We start from the raw sequence: 21,897 nt of genomic DNA, 5'->3' as shown, positions 1-21,897 counted from the left end.
TAACGGACCTCTGAGACTATCACAGTGCAGGTGCATTTATACGGAGACTTGATTACACACAGGTGTATTGTATTTATCATCATTAGTCATTTAGGTCAACATTGGATCATTCAGAGATCCTCACTGAACTTCTGGAGAGAGTTTGCTGCACTGAAAGTAAAGGGGCTGAATAATTTTGCACGCCCAATTTTTCAGTTTTTGATTTGTTAAAAAAGTTTGAAATATCCAATAAATGTCGTTCCATTTCATGATTGTGTCCCACTTGTTGTTGATTCTTCACAAAAGAATACAGTTTTATATCTTTATGTTTGCAGGCTGAAACGTAGCAAAAGGTCGCAAAGTTCAAGGGGGCCGAATACTTTCGCAAGGGACTGTACATGAAGTGGAGATGGATAGTCCTCAGATTCAGGGCTGTAGATGATATTAGATGAGAAATCACTTTTCAAATCCCACATTTTAATTTTTTTATTATTATATTTTTTTAATTTAACGTTTATTTAACTAGGGAAGTAAGTTAAGACCAAATTCTTATTTACAATAACGACGCTTAACAATGCTTTTTTCCAGAGATCATCTCTCAAATGTGTCCACATCATGAATGAATTTGATTTCCAAATACATTTAATGCGTCTTCACCAGACAACAACACAGAAACAGTGTGTCCTTGTCCACCTCCAGATGTGGTCAACCATCCACCTGACATCTTGTAAGAGGTATGATGTCCTCACAAATGGCTAGGAGAATGCTACATCTTCCAACTCAATCCAACAGGGGTATGGCTCACATCAACACCATTATCCCAGAAACCCTAGACCCACTCCAATTTGCATACCGCCCAAACAGACCCACAGATGATGCAATCTCTGTTGCACTCCACACTGCCCTTTCCCACCTGGACAAAAGGAACACTTATGTGAGAACGCTATTCATTGACTACAGCCCAGCGTTCAACACCATAGTGCCCTCAAAGCTCATCACTAAGCTAAGGACCCTGGGATTAAACACCTCCCTCTGCAACTGGATCCTGGACTTCCTGACGGGCCATCCCCAGGTGGTAAGGGTAGGTAGAAACACATCTGCCTCGCTGATCCTCAACACTAGAGCTCCCCAGGAGTGCGTGCTTAGTCCCCTCCTGTACTCCCTGTTCACCCACGACTGCATGGCCAGGCACGACTCCAACACCATCATTAAGTTTGCAGACGACACAACAGTAGTAGGCCTGATCACCGACAACGACGAGACATCCTATTGGGAGGAGGTCAGAGACCTGGCCGGGTGGTGCCAGAATAATAACCTATCCTTCAACGTAACCAAGACTAAGGAGATGATTGTGGACTACAGGAAAAGGAGAACCGAGCACGCCCACATTCTCATCGACGGTGTTGTAGTGGAGCAGGGTGAGAGCTTCAAGTTCCTTGGTGTCCACATCACCAACAAACTAGAATGGTCCAAGCACACCAAGACAGTCGTGAAGAGGGCATGACAAAGCCTATTTCCCCTCAGGAAATGAAAAAGATTTGGCATGGGCCCGTGGATCCTCAAAAGGTTCTACAGCTGCAACATCGAGAGCATCCTGACTGGTTGCATCACTGCCTGGTACGGCAATTGCTCGGCCTCTGACCGCAAGGCACTACAGAGGGTAGTGCGTACGGCCCAGTACATCACTGGGGCTAAGCTGCCTGCTATCCAGGACCTCTACACCAGGCGATGTCAGAGGAGGGCCCTAAAAATTGTCAAAGACCCCAGCCACCCCAGTCATAGACTGTTCTCTCTACTACCGCATGGCAAGTGGTACTGGAGTGCCAAGTCTAGGACAAAAAGGCTTCTCAACAGTTTTTACCCCCAAGCCATAAGATTCCTGAACAGGTAATCAAATGACTACCCGGACTATTTGCATCCAACCCCTCTTTTTACGCTGCTGCTGCTCTCTGTTTATCATATATGCATAGTCACTTTTACTATACATTCATGTACATACTACCTCAATTGGGCCGACCAACCAGTGCTCCCGCACATTGGCTAACCGGGCTATCTACCTGCATTGTGTCCCGCCACCCACCAACCCCTCTTTCACACTACTGCTACTCTCTGTTCATCATATATGCATACTCACTTCAACCATATCTACATGTACATACTACCTCAATCAGCCTGACTAACCGGTGTCTGTATGTAGCCTCGCTACTTTTATAGCCTCGCTACTGTATATAGACGGTCTTTTTACTGATTTATTTCTTTACCTATTGTTCACCTAATAACTTTTTGCACTATTGGTTAGAGCCTGTAAGTAAGCATTTCACTGTAAGGTCTACACCTGTTGTATTCGGCACACGTGACAAATAAACTTTGATTTGATTTGATTCCTTACTCCATGAACAACCCACATTGTGTTATGGCTATAGCTTTAAAATATTATATTTCTTTCTCAAACATGTGTTCTCAACAGATATCACTTTTATTATGACGGTCTCAGAACATTTTTTGCAGTGTAAAAACAAATGGATTATTTTTCAATTTGCATGGCCCAAAAAGAAGGGATCATTGCCACGACCTCACTCCCCAACCAAGGTGCATGAATAGAGGAGTAAACTGAAGTGGAGAGGAGATTCAGCAACACTTGGAGGACTACAGAATTAAGTAAAAAACATATTTATTGCTATTACCTTTCTACTTTTAGCAATAAATAATTCCATTGTCCTCCAGGTGTTGTTGAATCTCCTCTCCACTTGAATTTGCAGGAAGAGGAAATTGTACCATATCATGTAATGTGTCCTATTATGTTGGTTCGCTTCTTTGTGTAACTTCTATGGGAGATTTAGCCCATTTACCTATACATTTCAATCCTTTCTTTGCATTCTTTGATAAAATATAATGAAAAATAGTTTTATCTAGGGGCACGAGGTCAATTCCCCCTTAATGAAAGGATGATGGATTGTTCATCAAATATTCTGGCTTTCTAGCCTACATTTACGGAGATTAGGATGAGGGAGATTAGTTTATGACACATTCGTCTGAATGGTATTAACCGTCCAAAACAACCTCTGGGTTGCCAGATGTACAAAGACACAAGCCATGCCAGGACACACTCAGTGTTTCATGTACCGTGGATACAAAATACGCTGTAGATGTATTTACACACGCATGCACACACATGACTGTCTGGCCAATTCAGATGCTGTACATTAACAAGTCCAATCTCAATGTACAGAAAAACAGAAGATTTGAATGTAGAAATACAGCAGCTTTTAATGTAGAAAAATAGAACAGGAGCTTTTAATGCAGAAATACAGAAACACCAAAACACCTTGTCTGGACCTGCTGTTTTGGACTCTCACTCTACCGCGCCTGCTGTCTCTAAACTTTGAATGATTGGCTATGAAAAGTCAACTGACATTTACTCCTGAGGTGCTGATCTGTTGAACCCTCTACAACTGATTGGCTATGAAAAGCCAACTGACATTTACTCCTGATGTGCTGATCTGTTGAACCCTCTACAACCACTGTGATTATTCTTATCTGACCCTGCTGGTAATCTATGAACGTTTGAACATCTTGGCCCTGTTCTGTCATAATCTCCACCTGGCACAGCCAGAAGAGGACTGGCCACCCCTTAGAGCCTGGTTCCTCTCTAGGTTTCTTCCTAGTTTCTGGCCTTTCTAGGGAGTTTTTCCTAGCCACCGTGCTTCTACATCTGCATTACTTGCTGTTTGGGGTTTTAGGCTGGGTTACTGTATAGCACTTTGCGACATCAGCTGATGTACGAAGGGCTATATAAACACATTTGATTGATTAATTGATTGATTAATGTACTGTAGAAATATAGAACCTTTTAACGTAGAAATACAGCAGCTTTTAACGTAGAAACACAGCAGATTTTAACGTAGAAATATAGCAGCTTTTAATGCAGAAAAACAGCAGCTTTTAATGTACTTTAGAAATATAGGAACGTTTAACATAGAAATATAGCAGCTTTTAATTCAGAAAAACAGCAGATTTTAACGTAGAAGTACAGCAGCTTTTAATGTAGAAATACAGCAGCTTTTAATGTAGAAATACAGCCGCTTTTAACATAGAAAACCAGGAGCTTTTAATGTAGAAATACAGCAGCTTTTAACGTAGAAAAACAGCAGCTTTTAATGTAGAAAAACAGCAGCTTTTAATGTAGAAAAACAGAAGCTTTTAATGTAGAAATACAGCAGCTTTTAATGCAGAAATACAGCAGCTTTTAATGTAGAAATACAGCAGCTTTTAATGCAGAAATGATGATGATTTTTAAAATCCTCACAATTTGATGGCATGAATCCGTTACATCACAGGGGGTGATAACGTCCTGAGCCAGAATGGTGTGTTTACCTCAAAAACCTTGGGCTTTCATAAGTATGTATTCCTGCGGGTCACACAAGTGTGAAACAACCCAGTGACTGAAGACTTTCTCATGAACAACTTTGTGAATCAACATAACGAGGAGGAGGAAAGTTGGGGACCCCCTCCATCCCCCCACCGAGTCTGTCCCCTCCTCTCACCCCGGTCTGGGTTTACCCAGCTCCTCCCACTCTGCAGAAAGGCAGAGTTGGTATTCAGAGGGGTAGTCTGAGAGCTGGATGAATGGCTCAGTGTTTCAGGGGGCATGAATGCAGAGTGTAGCCCCTGACAGACAGGCATGTTCATTCACATACCCAGTTTTCCCCTTTCACCACACCTCACTCTGTCCCCCTGCCATGAATACTAGCCAGCCAGCCAGCCAGCCAACCAGACAGGCTGACTGACTGACTAGTGGAGATTAAGAAAATACCCCTCAATTCCACTTTCTCTCACTCACTCACACTTTCTCTCACTCATTCACACTTTCTCTCACTCACTCACACTTTCTCTCACTCATTCACACTTTCTCTCACTCATTCACACTTTCTCTCTCTCACTCATTCACACTTTCTCTCTCTCACTCATTCACACTTTCTCTCTCTCACTCATTCACACTTTCTCTCTCTCACTCATTCACACTTTCGCTCTCTCACTCACTCACACTTGCTCTCTCTCCCCTTTGTGTTTATTTATTCTTTTTAATCTATTTTCATCAAGTTGTTGTTTCATTTCTCAATCCCTCCCTCTTTTTTGCCTCATTAGGCTATTTATATCCTCTTGTTTGCGTGTAGTTAAATAGTGGCTTTTGAGTAGTGGCGTGGGGTGTGGGAATTGAGGCGGAGAAGAGGGCCTTTGAATCCTAGCTGAGATCACAAGACAGTGTATGTATGTTTAACCTTCTTTAAAGGGGAAGTGTGAGGGGACACAAAAATTCATTTTCTCCAGGAGAGGGGGATAGAGAGACATTTGTACATTGTTAAAACACTTATATATATATATAATATGACATTTGTATTGTCTTTATTGTTTTGAAACTTCTGTATGTGTGATGTGTGTATGTGTGATGTTTACTGTTAATTTTTATTGTTTATTTCACTTTATATATTCACTTTATATATTATCTACCTTACTTGCTTTGGCAATGTTAACACATGTTTCCCATGCCAATAAAGCCATTGAATTGAATTGAAAAACCCTCCTTCGGGATTATGTTTTTATGTTCTCTGTGTGATCTCCATTGATATTTATTTTTCCCTAAAGTGTGAGTGCAAATTCTTATTTTGTGAAAAAAAAATCTTATTTTCAATCACGGCTTAGGAACAGTGGGTTAACTGCCTTGTTCAGGGGCAGAACAGACTTTTACCTTGGCAGCTTCGGGATTCGATATAGCAACACTTTCGGTTACTGGCCCAACGCTCGAACCACTAGGCTCCCTGCCGCCCTGATATAGCTTGTTGATCCCTCTTCATAAAGCAGTACAGGCACTCACAACATTACTACTCTCACAACAGTGCCATTTTATTGGAAATCTAATATTTTGCCCCTTTAAGAGAACCAAGTTGGTTGATCAGGAGGGGTCAGACAGTCACCGGGATATTTCAGTGTGGCCAAGCCCCTTTAAAACATTACGCATATCGGGGGCTGGCGTATCTATGCTGTCGTGAGGTTATCTATCCATTCTCGACACTATTCACCGGGTACATGTGGAAATCGTAGAAAGCGCACAGTGCAATTTGAGAATAACATCAAGTCAATACGAGCGCGCATGAGTTGGGTTTATACCGGGAAATGTACATGAACATCGCAGGTATTTTACTAAAACGGAGTTGTGTGAAGCGCGTCTCGTGAAACAATGTAATACCAACCAAACTCAAATCTGAACGACAGTGGAATTTGTGTTCTCCCTAAACCTGCAACCGTTGTGATTTTCCTGGATTTAAAAGCACAAGTTGCGGACAAATTGGATAAGACACCCCCAGGAAAGGGCACTGAATACTTGCACGAAATTGCAGGTCGTGGAATGAAACCTCTTTTATAAGAATTGAAGGTGAGTGAAGGAGTTCTGAGCTTGTGTTACTTCCATGGCTCCAGGCCAAGTGTGAAAACCTACTTTTGAGCCTGGCAAAACCCTGTTTCTCAGAAACGTCCCACAGTTACTGCACATAGGGGTTACCTAGCAGGGTGAATGTGACCAACCGCACTAACGTTGAAAGCAGACACCAATACTCGGTGTATCGGTATATGGAATACAACGTTGCTATGTAAAATGAGTCTTCGTGTAAAAGTTGAGTGCGTAAATAAACCTATGTGGTAACGCTATGCTCGATCACTAGGTTATTACAACTCAGTTGTCTTTTGCATTAGGCTATCTGGCGTCAAATTGTGACCACGCTAATTTTAGTTGGCGGCTACAATGTCACTAGCAAAATATTCTTAGTTGGGTAACAAATGTTGTAACAACTACTTATTGCCTTGTGATACATTGTTGTAATTCTAGAAAAGAAATCCATAGTATCCTGTGTATAAGTATCACACGAGTATTGAGGTAGAGTCAAAGCCAATGGAAGGTTGTAAACCAACTTCGCTGCTGTTTAGTTTCTACAGCCCGTTTGGTCAGTGTCCGGCAGGCGTCGTTGCTCTACGCTGCAGTCTTCACAATACTTCTCCGGTGGCATTTCTGTATACAAAATACTTAATATTATCTGATATCTGGGTTTTTTTCAGATAGTTATTACAACTTTCATGGCTATGATGAAGAACTTACTGGCTATGTAACCCGTGTATCAAACTTTGATTTTGGAGGCAGATTGAACAAAAATGGAGGGAGGGCGTAATGGTGATAAAGAATTCCTCTTCAAGAGATGTCAAGCATCGTCAACCTGTATATTCAGCTGGTTGACACACTGATCCCTAAGTAACATGTTCACAGGTGTTTGATCTGTTACACCGTTTGTGGCCCAGTATTATTATTTTTTAATTGTACCTTTTATTTTACTAGGCAAGTCAGTTAAGAACAAATTCTTATTTTCAATGACGGCCTAGGAACAGTGAGTTAACTGCCTGTTCAGGGGCAGAACAATAGATTTGTACCTTGTCAGCTCGGGGATTCGAACTTGCAACCTTTGGGTTACTAGTCCAATGCTCTAACCACTACCCTGCCGCCCTAAAAAGAGTATGTGGCTTGACAGAAGCAATTCTATGGAAGATGTCACAACTACAGTCATGCACCCCCTCCCTCCACACACAGGCAATAAACTCAAACAAATGGGGGATAAATAGCATGCTTTGATGGAATTCAGTAGATTTACTTACTATTGGCTGTCTTGTTAAGGCTAAGTATTTAACTTGTTAGACAGTACTTTAGATGGGATAACGATGCTTGTTAAGTAATAAGTGTCACAAAATGACAAGGAGAAAGGCATGTGAAAGGCTTGACCTTGGTATTTAGTCTAAAGGTAAGCAGTGATTATTTTAAGTGTTGTGTATAGAATTAGGCTGGGACAGTTATTAGAAGGTTCAAGTCCAGGCCATGATGTTTTCTACCACTTCATTTTTCTTTCTAAATGTGTGTGTGTTTTGATATTAATTTATCCAACAACATCCATGGCAAATGTAGACAGAAGAGCAGTCCGTGAGAGTGAATGCCTGATCTCTTGCATCCCTCAGGGTTACGACTCTGCCTCAGTAACCTACCATTCCTCAAAGGATGGCCATCTGTTCTTTTAAGCTCATAGCTGCCCTCATAACTGAAGTGACAGATTAAGTTATGACAGCGCCATAAACCCAGAAACCACATGGAAGGTCCTATCTTGATATCGATTGCCCATTGAACTTCTTGGTCGACCCGGCATGTACAGTGCATTCGGAAAGTATTCAGACCCCTTGACTTTTTTCACATTTGTTACATTCGACTTATTCTAAAGTGGTTTGTCCTCAGCAATCTACACACAATAGTCCATAATGGACAAAGCAAAAACTGTTTTGTAAATGTATAAAAACTGAAATCATATTTACATACGTATTCAGACACTTTACTCAGTACTTTGTTGAAGCACATTTGGCAGCGATTACAGCCTTGAGTCTTCTTTGGTCCGATGCTACAAGCTTGGCACACCTGTATTTGGGGAGTTTCTCACATTCTTCTCTGCAGATCCTCTCAAGCTCTGTCAGGTTGGATGGGGAGCGTCTCTGCACATCTATTTTCAGGTCTCTCCAGAGAGTGGTTGGGCCACTCAAGGACATTCAGAGACTTGTCCCACAGCCACTTCTGAGTTGTCTTGGCTGTGTGCTTAGTGTCGTTGTCCTGTTGGAAGGTGAACCTTCATCCCAGTCTGAGGTCCTGAGCGCTCTAGAGCAGATTTTCATCAAGGATCTTTCTGTACTTTGCTTCATTCATCTTTCCCTCGATCCTGACTAGTCTGCCAGTCCCGGCCGCTGAAAAACATCCCAACAGCATGATGCTGCCACCAGCATGCTTCATGGGAGGAAGGGTGCCAGGTTTCTTCCAGATTGTGATGCTTGGCTTTCAGGCTCTGGTCATCAGACCAGATAATCTTGTTTCTCATGGTCTGAGAGTCCTTTAGGTGCCTCTTGGCAAACTCAAAACGGGCTGTCCTTTTGTCTTTACTGAGGAGTGGCTTCCGCCTGGCCACTCTACCATAAAGGCCTGATTTGATGGTTGTCCTCCTTCTCCCATCTCTACAGAGGAACTCTGGAGCTCTATCAGAGTTACCATTGGGCTCCCTGACCAATGCCCTTCTCCCCCGACTGCGCAGTTTGGCCGGGCGGCCAGCTGTAGGAAGAGTCTTGGTGGTTCCAAACTTCTTCCATTTTAATAATGATGAGGCAACTGTTTTCTTGGGGACCTTCAATGCTGCAGACATTTTTTGGTGTCCTTCCCCAGATCTGTGACTTGACACAACCCTGTCTCGGAGCCCTACTGACAATTCCTTTTACCCCAGCGCTTGGTTTTTGCTCTGATATGCACTGTCAACTGTGGGACCTTTTTATATAGACAAGTGTGCTGTGTGTGATGATCAATGGAAACAGGATGCACCTGAGCTCAATTCTGAGTCTCATGGCAAAGGTTCTGAATACTTTTGTAAATGAAGTATTTCTGTTTTTATTTAATTTAATAGATTTGCTAAAATATCTAAACCAGTTTTTTTTCTTTGTAATTATGAGCTATTTTGTGTAGCTGAGGGGGACAATTGAATACATTTTAGAATAAGGCTGTAATGTAACTAAATGTGGGAAAAAATCAAGGGGTCTGAATACTTTCCAAATGCACAGTAATAACTAGATCATTCTTTTAAAAATGCAACTCTATCACAACTTAAAGGAACTAGTTATTTTCTTGATTTTAGTTTTGCTCATCACTAAGCTAAGGATCCTGGGACTAAACACCTCCCTCTGCAACTGGATCCTGGACTTCCTGACGGGCCGCCCCCAAGTAGTGAGGGTAGGTAGCAACACATCAGCCACTCTGATCCTCAACGCTGGAGCTCCCCAGGGGTGTGGGCTCAGTCCCCTCCTGTACTCCCTGTTCACCCACGACTGCATGGCCAGGCACGACTCCGACACCATCATTAAGTTTGCAGACGACCCAACAGTGGTAGGCCTGATCACCGGCAATGATGAGACAGCCTATAGGGAGGAAGTCAGAGACCTGCCGGGTGGTGCCAGAATAACAACCTTTCCCTCAACGTAACCAAGACTAAGGAGATGATTGTGGATGACAGGAAAAGGAGGATCGAGCACGCCCTCATTCTCATCGACAGGGCTGTAGTGGAGTAGGTTGAGAGCTTCAAGTTCCTTGGGGTCCACATCAACAACACACTAGAATGCTCCAAACACACCAAGACAGTTGTGAAGAGGGCACGACAAAGCCTATTGCCCCTCAGAAAACTAAAAGGATTTGGCACGAGTCCTGAGATCCTCAAAAGGTTTTACAGCTGCAACAACGAGAGCATCCTGACTGGTTACATCGCTGCCTGGTACGGCAATTGCTTGGCCTTTGACTGCAAGGCACTAGAGAGGGTAGTGCGTACGGCCCAGTACATCACTGGGGCTAAGTTGCCTGCCATCCAGGACCTCTACACCAGGCGTTGTGAGAGGAGGGCCCTAAACATTGTCAAAGACCCCAGCCACCCCAGTCATAGACTGTTCTCTCTACTACCGCATGGTAAGGGGTACTGGAGTGCCAAGTCTAGGACAAAAAGGCTTCTCAACAGTTTTTACCCCAAGCCATAAGACTCCTGAACAGATAATCAAATGGCTACCCGGACTATTTGCATTGTGTGCCTCCCCCAACCCCTCTTTTTACGCTGATGCTACTCTCTGTTTATCATATATGCATAGTCACTTTAGCTATACATTCATGTACGTACTACCTCAATTGGGCCGACCAACCAGTGCACCTGCACATTGGTTAACCGGGCTATCTGCATTGTGTCCCACCTACCACCCACCAACCCCTCTTTTACACTACTGCTACTCTGTTCATCATATACAGTGGGGAGAACAAGTATTTGATACACTGCCGATTTTGCAGGTTTTCCTACTTACAAAGCATGTAGAGGTCTGTCATTTTTATCATAGGTACACTTCAACTGTGAGAGACGGAATCTAAAACAAAAATCCAGAAAATCACGTATCATTTCTACGTAATTAATTTGGACCATTTATGGGGGAAACTGTCAAGCGTGTGGTTGGCAGGTAGCCTAGTGGTTAGAGCATTGGGCCAGTAACCTCCCTACCACTGAGGAAGTACAGTTCCCGCTCAGCCCAGTCAAAACTGTTCGCTGCTCTGGCCCCCCAATGGTGGAACAAACTCCCTCACGACGCAAGGACAGCGGAGTCAATCACCACCTTCCGGAGACACCTGAAACCCCACCTCTTCAAGGAATACCTAGGATAGGATAAGTAATCCTTCTCACCCCCCCCCCTTAAATGATTTAGATGCACTATTGTAAAGTGGTTGTTCCACTGGATGTCAGAAGGTGAATTCACCAATTTGTAAGTCGCTCTGGATAAGAGCGTCTGCTAAATGACTTAAATGTAAATGTAACCAAAAGGTTGTTGGATCGAATCACCGAGGTGACAAGGTAAAAATCTGTCATTCTACCCCTGGTCAAGGCAGTTAACCCACTGTTCTCCGGTAGGCCCTCATTTTAAATCAGAGTTTATTCTTAACTGACATGCCTAGTTAAATAAAGGTAAAATTTAAAACCCGGCAGCATTGCAATTCTTGACTCACTCAAAACTGGTGCGCCTGGCACCTACTCCCATACCTCGTTCAAGGGCACTTAAATCTTTTGTCTTGCCCATTCACCCTCTGAATGGCAAACACACACAATACATGTTTCAACTGTCTCGAGGTTTAAAAAGCCTTTATTCTGTCTCCTCCCCTTTAATCTACACAGATTTTCAATGTATTGAACAGGTGGTGACATTTATTAAGGGATCATAGCATTCACCTGGCTTCACCTGGTCAGTATGTCATGGAAAGAGCAGGTGTTCCTAATGTTTTGATCATGGTGTAGCTTCAATATCGGTGGTGATGGATTATTTCATGAGCTTAAACCACAGAGGTCCAATATGCATGACCGACTACACTAATTGCCTCCAGTTGAGTTAAAGCCCTCCCAGACTCCTTTTCACCAGATTTACATTACAAAAGGCAATAACATTTTTAAGGTATTTTCTTAAAACTGCATTGTTTGGTTAAGGGCTTGTAAGTAAGCATTTTACTGTAAGGTCTACCTACACCTGTTGTATTTGGCACATATGACAAATAAAATATGATATGTTCTCAGGTGGTGCAGGTATGACACTAGTGGGGGGGGGGGCTTTCCTTTTGTTCTATAGTTCCTCTACCCTGGTGGGGGGCCGACGACATCACGCATTCCAATCAGACAAACTCCTTGACTGCCCTAATCCTTGAGGTTTGCAGTGGTCTAAAAAACGTTATTTTGCTAAAAAAACAAACATTTTTAGTGGGTGTACTGTATTGGTTTTAGACTTGAGATATCGTTTTTCTACAGGTACAGTTACAAAATCATTGGAGAACATCTTTAAATGGGAATCAATGCTTAAGACTTCTACAAAAGTTTGTGAAAGAGAGGATACCAGTAATGAGGACCAGATCACAACAATCTGCAAGTAAATGGTGCTAGTGTCATAGCAGACACCCTGTGACTGTTAAGGTGTCAAAGACTGGAGGGGGATGGGTGTCGGCCACTTATTCTCCATGGCTGGCAGCTGTACGGGCTAGAACGAATGTGTGCTGTCAACACCTTTTCATCAGTCCTACTGCCACCAAATGTCCTCAAAGTAGCAATTCACAGTCCATCAGTTGGTTAGTCAGCCCGTCAGTCCTCCTGCCAGTCAGCTCTTCAGACCATCAGTCCGTCAGACATCCTTCAGTTAGTCAGTATTTCAGTCAGCCCGTCCGGCCTTCAGTCTGTCAGACATCCTTCAGTTAGTCAGTATTTCAGTCAGCCCGTCCGGCCTTCAGTCCGTCAGACATCCTTCAGTTAGTCAGTATTTCAGTCAGCCCGTCCGGCCTTCAGTCTGTCAGACATCCTTCAGTTAGTCAGTATTTCAGTCAGCCCGTCCGGCCTTCAGTCTGTCAGACATCCTTCAGTTAGTCAGTATTTCAGTCAGCCCGTCTGGCCTTCAGTCCGCCAGACATCCTTCAGTTAGTCAGTATTTCAGTCAGCCCGCCTGGCCTTCAGTCTGTCAGACATCCTTCAGTTAGTCAGTATTTCAGTCAGCCCGCCTGGCCTTCAGTCCGGCAGACATCCTTCAGTTAGTCAGTATTTCAGTCAGCCCGTCCGGCCTTCAGTCTGTCAGACATCCTTCAGTTAGTCAGTATTTCAGTCAGCCCGTCCGGCCTTCAGTCCGTCAGACATCCTTCAGTTAGTCAGTATTTCAGTCAGCCCGTCTGGCCTTCAGTCTGTCAGACATCCTTCAGTTAGTCAGTATTTCAGTCAGCCCGTCTGGCCTTCAGTCTGTCAGACATCCTTCAGTTAGTCAGTATTTCAGTCAGCCCGTCCGGCCTTCAGTCTGTCAGACATCCTTCAGTTAGTCAGTATTTCAGTCAGCCCGTCCGGCCTTCAGTCTGTCAGACATCCTTCAACCTGTCTGTCAGTCAGCCCCTCGTTTAGTCAGTCCTTCAGCAAGTACTTCAGTCAGTCCTAAAGTCAATATGTCCTTCCGTCTGTCAGGTCGTCCACAGCAAGGGCGAGTAGGCGGGCAGACGCTGTCTGACGAGGGGATAGACGCGTTCGTGATTTGTCTTGTTTAGCAATCGTCGTGACGTTTATCCTGCCGGTCTGGTAATTAATAGGTGGGGAGATGTCAAGGACGGGCTGCGTCAGAGAGATTTGATTAACTGCGACCGGGTGGAGATGGCAGTAGATCATCAGTAACGGCGTTGATTAAACGGTGTCTTGCTGCAGAGTGCACTCGGTCAGGACAGAGCTGTCATCACAAAGTGCCATATCGTGTGATGATAGAGGCACAAACTCACAGACCTGATCAGCTGAAAGGGCTTTGAGTTACTGGAATAGACCAATGTTGATCATTGTTTTCCCCTGCAAAGACAAAGTAAGTTTGAAGGAATGTGCCTTTTTGAGGTTTTAAGTTACTCAATCTAAACATTTTGGGGATGGCTTGCTGTCAAAAATGAATGGTGTTTTTGGCTAAATCCTGGAAAAACTTGTTTTTTAATAGGGCCTTAGTAGTTTTTTTGCTAATCAACAAACTGAGTTCACAACAACCTGCTGATTTTACCTTTTTTATTTTATTTTTTTATTTCACCTTTATTTAACCAGGTAGGCTAGTTGAGAACAAGTTCTCATTTACAACTGCGACCTGGCCAAGATAAAGCATAGCAGTGTGAACAGACAACACAGAGTTACACATGGAGTAAACAATTAAGTCAATAACACAGTATAAAAAAAGGGGGAGTCTTTATACAATGTGTGCAAAAGGCATGAGGAGGTAGGCGAATAATTACAATATTGCAGATTACCTAAGGTAATCCTATGGCTTTTAACCACCATTGAAAGTCTGAAGGTGTCATACTAAAAACACTTAAAAACATGTTTTTAAATCTTCTCCAACAGATTCTTTCCCAATTCTACATGTTGAAACCACCTACAGCTGACAGCCTTTCACTGACTGATTTTTGGTCAAAGTCGGTCGGGTGTGTTTGCCCCTTATCCATTAGACTGGCGCAAATCTATCCAATGTAGATGGAAATGTAACTGGTTGAAAAGGACAGCCGGCCTTGCAATATACGTGACTGCTGCTTTTGCTTTAAAGTGTTCTTGCCCCTCCACGTCCATGGGCAGATAAAATACTCTAATTATGTCAGTGGGCATTAACTCAGTAACCTTATCAGAATGGTCAGGTCTTTGCAAGCCAACAAATCCAACAAGATTAAGGACAATATGCTGGTTGCACAAAGCAAAATCCCCCTAAAAGAGGGGGTGGGGTGGGTTTCAGAATCAGATTACACAGTGCCAGCCTCTACTACATTTCAACCATTTGAGATCTTTGTACCTTGCTACATGGCATCTATTTTTCTGGTAACAAATCCTTTTCTGGGAATGACAGAAGACAACGGGCCTTCTGCTGTACTAAATCATAGGGAACAAAAATAAATCCAGTTGTAGTTCCAGTGCTAACAGGTTATATCAGTCTACAGGTTTATAAACTCAGCAAAAATAAACGTCCCTTTTTCAGGACCCTGTATTTCAAAGATCATTTGTAAAAAAACAAATAACTTCACAGATCTTAATTCTAAAGGGTTTAAACACTGTTTCCTGTGCTTGTTCGGTGAACCATAAACAATTAATGAACATGCACCCGTGGAACGGTCGTTAAGACACTAACAGCTTAGACAATAGGCAATTAAGGTCACCGTTATGAAAACTTCGGACACTAAAGAGACCTTTCTGACTCTGACAAACACCAAAAGAAAGATGCCCAGGGTACCTGCTGATGTGGCCAGGGCAATAAAATGCAATGTTCATTCTGTGAAACGCCTAAGACAGAGCTACAGGGAGACAGGACGGACAGCTGATCGTCCTCGCAGTGGTTGACCACGTGTAACAACACCTGCACAGGACCTGTACATCTGAACATCACACCTGGACCAGACAGGACTGACAGAAAGTGCTCTTCATTGACGTTGCGTTTTTGTCTCACCAGGGGTGATGGGTGAATTCATGTTTATCGTCGAAGGAATGAGCGTTACACCGAGGCCTGTACTCTGGAGCGGGATCGATTTCGAGGTGGAGGGTCCATCATGGTCTGGGGCGGTGTGTCACGGCATCATCGGACTGAGCTTGTTGTCATTGCAGGCAATCTCAAAGCTGTGCGTTACAGGGAAGACATCCTCCTCCCTCATGTGTTACCCTTCCTGCAGGCTCATTCTGACATGACCTTCCAGCATGACAATGCCACCAGCCATACTGCTTGTTCTGTGCGTGATTTCCTTCAAGCCAGGAATGGCAGTGTTGTGCCATGGCCAGCGAAGAGCCAGGATCTCGATCCCATTGAGCACATCTAGGACCTGTTGGATCGGAGGGCTAGGAACATTCCCCCCAGAAATGTCCGGGAACTTGCAGGTGCCTTGGTGGAAGAGTGGGGTAACATCTCACAACAAGAACTAGCAAATCTGTTGCAGGAGGAGATGCACTTCGTATCTGGTGTGTCCACCAGCTGCATTGACTGTTACTTTTGATTTTGACCCCCCTTTGTTCAGGGATACACTGTTCCATTTATGTTAGTCACATGTCTGTGGAACATGTTCAGTTTATGCCTCAGTTGTTGAATCTTGTTATGTTCATAAAAATATCTACATGTGAAGTTTGCTGAAAATATATGCAGTTGACAGTGAGAGGACATTTATTTTTTTGCTGAGTTTAGTTCTGTTTTTAGCTCCACATGGCTTATACCGAGCACCGTCAATGTCCTCTACAATTTCTTGGTTTGTCAAACTTCATTTGAGTCCCTTGAAGATACACATGTAGCTAGTAGGGACCCCTGAGTTGGAGCATAATAAATATTCTCCCCGAGATATGCTTTACACACCCAAAACCCTGACACTGCAATATCTAGGCTCAATCTTAATTCCTATCTTGATTCATTTATTTGGTTCAGGACACAGCAGGCTAAAGGTGCAAAGCTGTTCTTCGATACTCTGATAGTTTTTTTGCCATGTTACTCCTTAGTCAGTTGTAATTTAATCAAATCATCTCAAGTTTATTTGACCATGTTATACTCACCCTCCAGACATGTCCTTGATTCTAATCAGTAGCATGACCCCATGGATGTTCGTTGGGATGTTTTTTGGGATAACTCGACTTTTGATAACACTTCTAAACTCTCATAGGGTTTAATTATGCTGAAAAGCCTGTTCATTATTCAAATATGTAAATGTAGGTCTAGATCTTCTGAAAACTGTGCAGTGTTGGCATTCCTTTGAAGCACAACTGAAGTACCCTATCTATCGAAGTGTGAATTATTAAGTTAGAAGGGCACCCTGCATGTTTCCAGTGAATGCAGTTCACCAGTAGAAATGGTAAGTGTGTGTGTACTCCCTTATGAATGGAGTTGATTAGTGTCTGACTGTCTGAATCCATGTAAAAAACAACTATTGTCGTCTTTCTCCAGTTTACCACATGGTAGGGCGGTAGGGGGGGGGAGGGAAGTTTTTCCTCTCTCTCTGTTGGTTGCATGGGGTGTGCGCTCTCTCTCTCTCTTGGTTGCGTGGGGTGTGCGCTCGCTCTCTCTCTCGCTGTGGGGTGCGCTCTCTCTCTCTCTCGGTTGCGTGGGGTGCGCTCTCTCTCTCTCTCGGTTGCGTGGGGTGTGCTCTCTCTCTTTCTCTGTTGGTTGCGTGGGGTGTGCTCTCTCTCTCTCTCTCTTCGGTTGCGTGGGGTGTGCTCTCTCTCTCTCGCTGTTGGTTGCGTGGGGTGTGCGCTCTCTCTCTCTCTCTCTCGGTTGCGTGGGGTGTGCTCTCTCTCTCTCTCTTTCTCTGTTGGTTGCGTGGGGTGCGCTCTCTCTCTCTCTCTCTCTCTTTCTCTGTTGGTTGCGTGGGGAGTGCGCTCTCTCTCTCTCTCTCTCTCTCTCTCTCTCTGTTGGTTGTGTGGGGTGTGCTCTCTCTCTCTCTCTCTCTCTGTTGGTTGTGTGGGGTGTGCTCTCTCTCTCTCTCTCTCTTCTTTCTCTGTTGGTTGTGTGGGGTGTGCGCTCTCTCTCTCTCTCTCTCTCTCTCTCTCTGTTGGTTGCGTGGGGTGTGCTCTCTCTCTCTCTCTCTCTCTTTTCTCTGTTGGTTGCGTGGGGTGTGCTCTCTCTCTCGCTGTTGGTTGCGTGGGGTGTGCTCTGTCTCTCTCGCTGTTGGTTGCGTGGGGTGTGCTCTCTCTCTCTCTCTGTTGGTTGCGTGGGGTGTGCTCGCTCTCTCTCTCTCTCTCTCTCTCTCGGTTGCGTGGGGTGTGCTCTCTCTCTCTCGCTGTTGGTTGCGTGGGGTGCTCTCTCTCTCTCTCTCTCGCTGTTGGTTGCGTGGGGTGCTCTCTCTCTCGCTGTTGGTTGCGTGGGGTGCTCTCTCTCTCTCTCTCGCTGTTGGTTGCGTGGGGTGCTCTCTCTCTCGCTGTTGGTTGCGTGGGGTGCTCTCTCTCTCTCTCTCGCTGTTGGTTGCGTGGGGTGTGCTCTCTCTCTCTCTCTCTCTCTCGGTTGCGTGGGGTGTGCTCTCTCTCTCTCGCTGTTGGTTGCGTGGGGTGCTCTCTCTCTCTCTCAATTTCAAATTCAAGCTGCTTTATTGGCATGAAAAACATTGTGTCAATATTGCCAAAGCAACAATGTATACAATATACATTGTAACAAAATTCTAAATGATAGCAAATATAAAATATAAAGTGTAGTAAATAATAATACAAAATTAAATACAAAAATAATAATTACAGTAATAACAATAATAGCAATAACAAGTAAGTTACTGCTTACAATGCAGATGTTATTATTCAGTGTCCCTCAGGCTATGGCAGGAAAATACATATTTGGCTGCAAGAGGAGCCATTGCTCCTTCGCCCATGAGTATTCTTAGTTTTTCCTCTGGGTTCAATTTGTAAAAATTTGGAATATGTTTAGTAATTTCTGTGAATAATGAATCTCTTTGTGAGGAATATTTATCACAGTAGAGGAGAAAGTGCATCTCTGTCTCTACCTCCCCTGTTATGCAGTGACCACATACACGCTCCTCTTTGGGTAGCCATGTCTTTTTATGTCTGCCGGTTTCTATTGCCAATCGGTGGTCACTCAGCCTGTACTTGGTAAGGATCTGTCTCTGCTTCGTATCTCTGACAGAGTAGAGATAATCAGCCAATTCATATTCTCTGTTTAGGGTCAGATAGCAATTTAGTCGGCTTTGGGATTTTGTTTCATTTTTCCAATGTTGTAAATATGATTCCTTTGATTGGTTCATGATTTTGCTTATTGGAATTCTTTCTTTTGAAGCAGTGCTGGTGTCAGCTTGGTTGGTGAGGTCCAACACCAGCTGACTGAGAGGGCTCGTTTCTGGGCTCAGCTCTTGGGTTTGAAGTGATTTAAATTGCAGATTTGAATTTGGACTTGAATTCAGATGTAGCCAAAATTTTAATGATCTTTTCTGTATTTTCATTATTACTGGAAAACGGCCCAATTCTGCCCTACATGCATTAGTTGGTGTATTTCTCTGGACTTGTAGGATTTTCCGACAGAATTCTGCATGTAGGGCTTCAATTGGATGTTTGTCCCACATTTTAAAGTCCAGTTTATTGAGTGGCCCCAAACCTCACTTCCATAAAGAGCTATTGGTAGGATTACACTGTCAAATATTTTAGTCCAAATTCTAATTGGGATGTTGATTTTGAATAATTTCATTTTTATTGCATACATTGCTCTGCGGGCTTTTTCTTTGAGTGCATTCACTGCCATATTGAAGTTTCATGATGCAGATATGGTCAGACCAAGATAGGTGTAATTTTTTGTGTGTTCAATTAAGGTGTTGTTCAGGGTGAATTTGTGTTTCTGACATATGTTTTTTTTTTGGAAAATCATGATTTTAGTTTTTTGGAAATTTACTGCCAGGGCCCAATTATGGCAATATTGCTCCAGAATATTCATTTTCTGTTGAAGACCTTCTTTGGTTGGTGATAGAAGTACCAAGTATCAGCATATAGCAGGTATTTCACCTCTGTGTCAAATAGTGTGAGTCCTGGGGCTGGAGATTGGTCCAACATGTCTGCTAATTCATTGATATAAATGTTGAAAAGATTTGGACTCAAACTGCCGCCTTGTCTCACACCTCGACATTGTGAAAAAAATTCTGTTCTTTGGTTTTTGATTTTTATTGCACACTTGTTTTCTGTGTACATACATTTTATTAAGTCATATACCTTACCACCAAGCCCACTTTGTAGAATTTTGTAGAATAGCCCTTCGTGCCAAATCGGATCAAATGCTTTTTTAAAGTCAATAAAACAAGCAAAGATTTTGCCCTCTTTTTTTGGTGGACGTGTTTATTAATTAGTGTGTGTAAGGTGTATATATGGTCAGTAGTGCGATGGTTAGGGAGAAAGCCAATTTGACATTTACTTATTACATTTTTTCTTGAAGAAAGGTTTGAATTCTTGAATTCAAAATGCTACAGAAAATCTTTCCCAAGTTACTGTTTACGCAAATTCCCTGTAATTATTGGGGTCTGATTTGTCTCCACTTTTGTGGATAGGGGAGATGAGCCCCTGGTTCCAGACATCAGGGAAGCAGCCAGAAGTTAAAACCATGTTGAACAATTTAAGCACAGCATTTTGCAACTCAGGTGTGCTGTTTTTCAGCATTTCATTTCTGATGTTGTCTAGACCACAAGCCTTCCTTGATTTAATAGATTTTAGCTTTTCATTTAGTTCTTGTTGGGTTATTGGGTAATCTAATGGATTTTGGTTGTTTTTAATGACTGATTCAAGGATGTTCAATATTTCTTTAATTTCTAATTGGTTCTGTTGCAAGTCTTTTTGTGGGATGTTTTTGTATAGATTATCAAAATAAGTTTTCCAAATTCCTACATCTTGTATTGCTAATTCTTGTGGCTTTGTTGTGCTTAAATTGTTCCACATGTCCCAGAACTGATTTTGGTCAATTGCGTTTTCAATTTCATCAAGTGTCCTGTTGGTATAATTAAATTTCTTGCGTTTCAGTGTTTGTTTATACTGTTTCAGAGTTTCAAAGTATTCATATCGTAGCTCTGGGTTGTTTTGCTGCTTATGTTTTTTGTTTGACATTTGTCTCAAGTGTTTTCTAATTGTTTTACATTCATTATCAAACCATTTGTCAGAAACATTTAGATTTTTGCTTCTGATGTTGCATTTCTTTGGTTTTCTCAAATTTGCTTTCGATGCTGTTTTTTGGAATATGCAGTTGATGTTTTGAGTAGCTGAATTGACACCATCTTTATTGTTTTGGTACCGTGAGTTATTGAAAAACTGTATAGAGTTCATTATTTCATTTGAGTTCAATGTTTCAGTGAATCTCTCTGCACTGTTTGGAGCCCATCTGTATGATTGGTTTATGTTGTAGAGTTTATTGGGCTGTTTTTTTGAATGAATATTGCCGGTTAATTTCTTCAGAAACACGTTGATCTGACTGTGATCTGACAAGGGTGTCTGTGGTCTGACAGTGAATGCACTAATGGAAGAGGGGTCAATGTCAGTGATGGCATAATCGACTACACTTGTCCCAAGAGCTGAGCAGTAAGTAAACTGACCTAAAGAGTCCCCTCTGATTCTACCATTAAGTATGTACAGGCCTAAGGCTCGACAGAGATGTACTAACTCCTTTCCATTTTTGTTCAGTATTTGGTCAGGACTGTTTCTATTATTTATAATAGGGCTACTGTATAAGGAGGGGTGTCCAAATATGTGGTGGTTACCTCCCGCATCAGTGTAGTCAGGCTCAGAACCTGTTCTTGCATTGAAATCTCCACAGAATTGCTCTCTCTCTCTCTCTCTCTCTCGCTGTTGGTTGCGTGGGGTGTTCTCTCTCTCTCGGTTGCGTGGGGTGTGCTCTTTCTCTCTCTCTCTCGCTGTTGGTTGCGTGGGGTGTGCGCTCTCTCTCTCTCTCTGTTGGTTGCGTGGGGTGTGCGCTCTCTCTCTCTCTGGTTGTGTGGGGTGTGTGCTCTCTCTCGGTTGCGTGGGGTGTGCGCTCTCTCTCTCTCTCGCTGTTGGTTGCGTGGGGTGTGCGCTCTCTCTCTCTCTCTCTCTCTCTCGGTTGCGTGGGGTGTGCGCTCTCTCTCTCTCTCTCTCTCTCGCTGTTTGGTTGCGTGGGGTGTGCGCTCTCTCTCTCTCTCTCTCTCTCTCTCTCTCTCTCGGTTGCGTGGGGTGTGCGCTCTCTCTTTCGGTTGCGTGGGGTGTGCTCTCTCTCTCGCTGTTGGTTGCGTGGGTGTGCGCTCGCTCGCTCTCTCTCGCTGTGGGGTGTGCTCTCTCGCTGTGGGGT

Source organism: Oncorhynchus masou, unplaced genomic scaffold (assembly GCF_036934945.1).
Source record: "Oncorhynchus masou masou isolate Uvic2021 unplaced genomic scaffold, UVic_Omas_1.1 unplaced_scaffold_2627, whole genome shotgun sequence".
NCBI classification, from domain to species: Eukaryota; Metazoa; Chordata; class Actinopteri; order Salmoniformes; family Salmonidae; genus Oncorhynchus; species Oncorhynchus masou.
Note: the sequence above shows the minus strand (reverse complement) of the source record.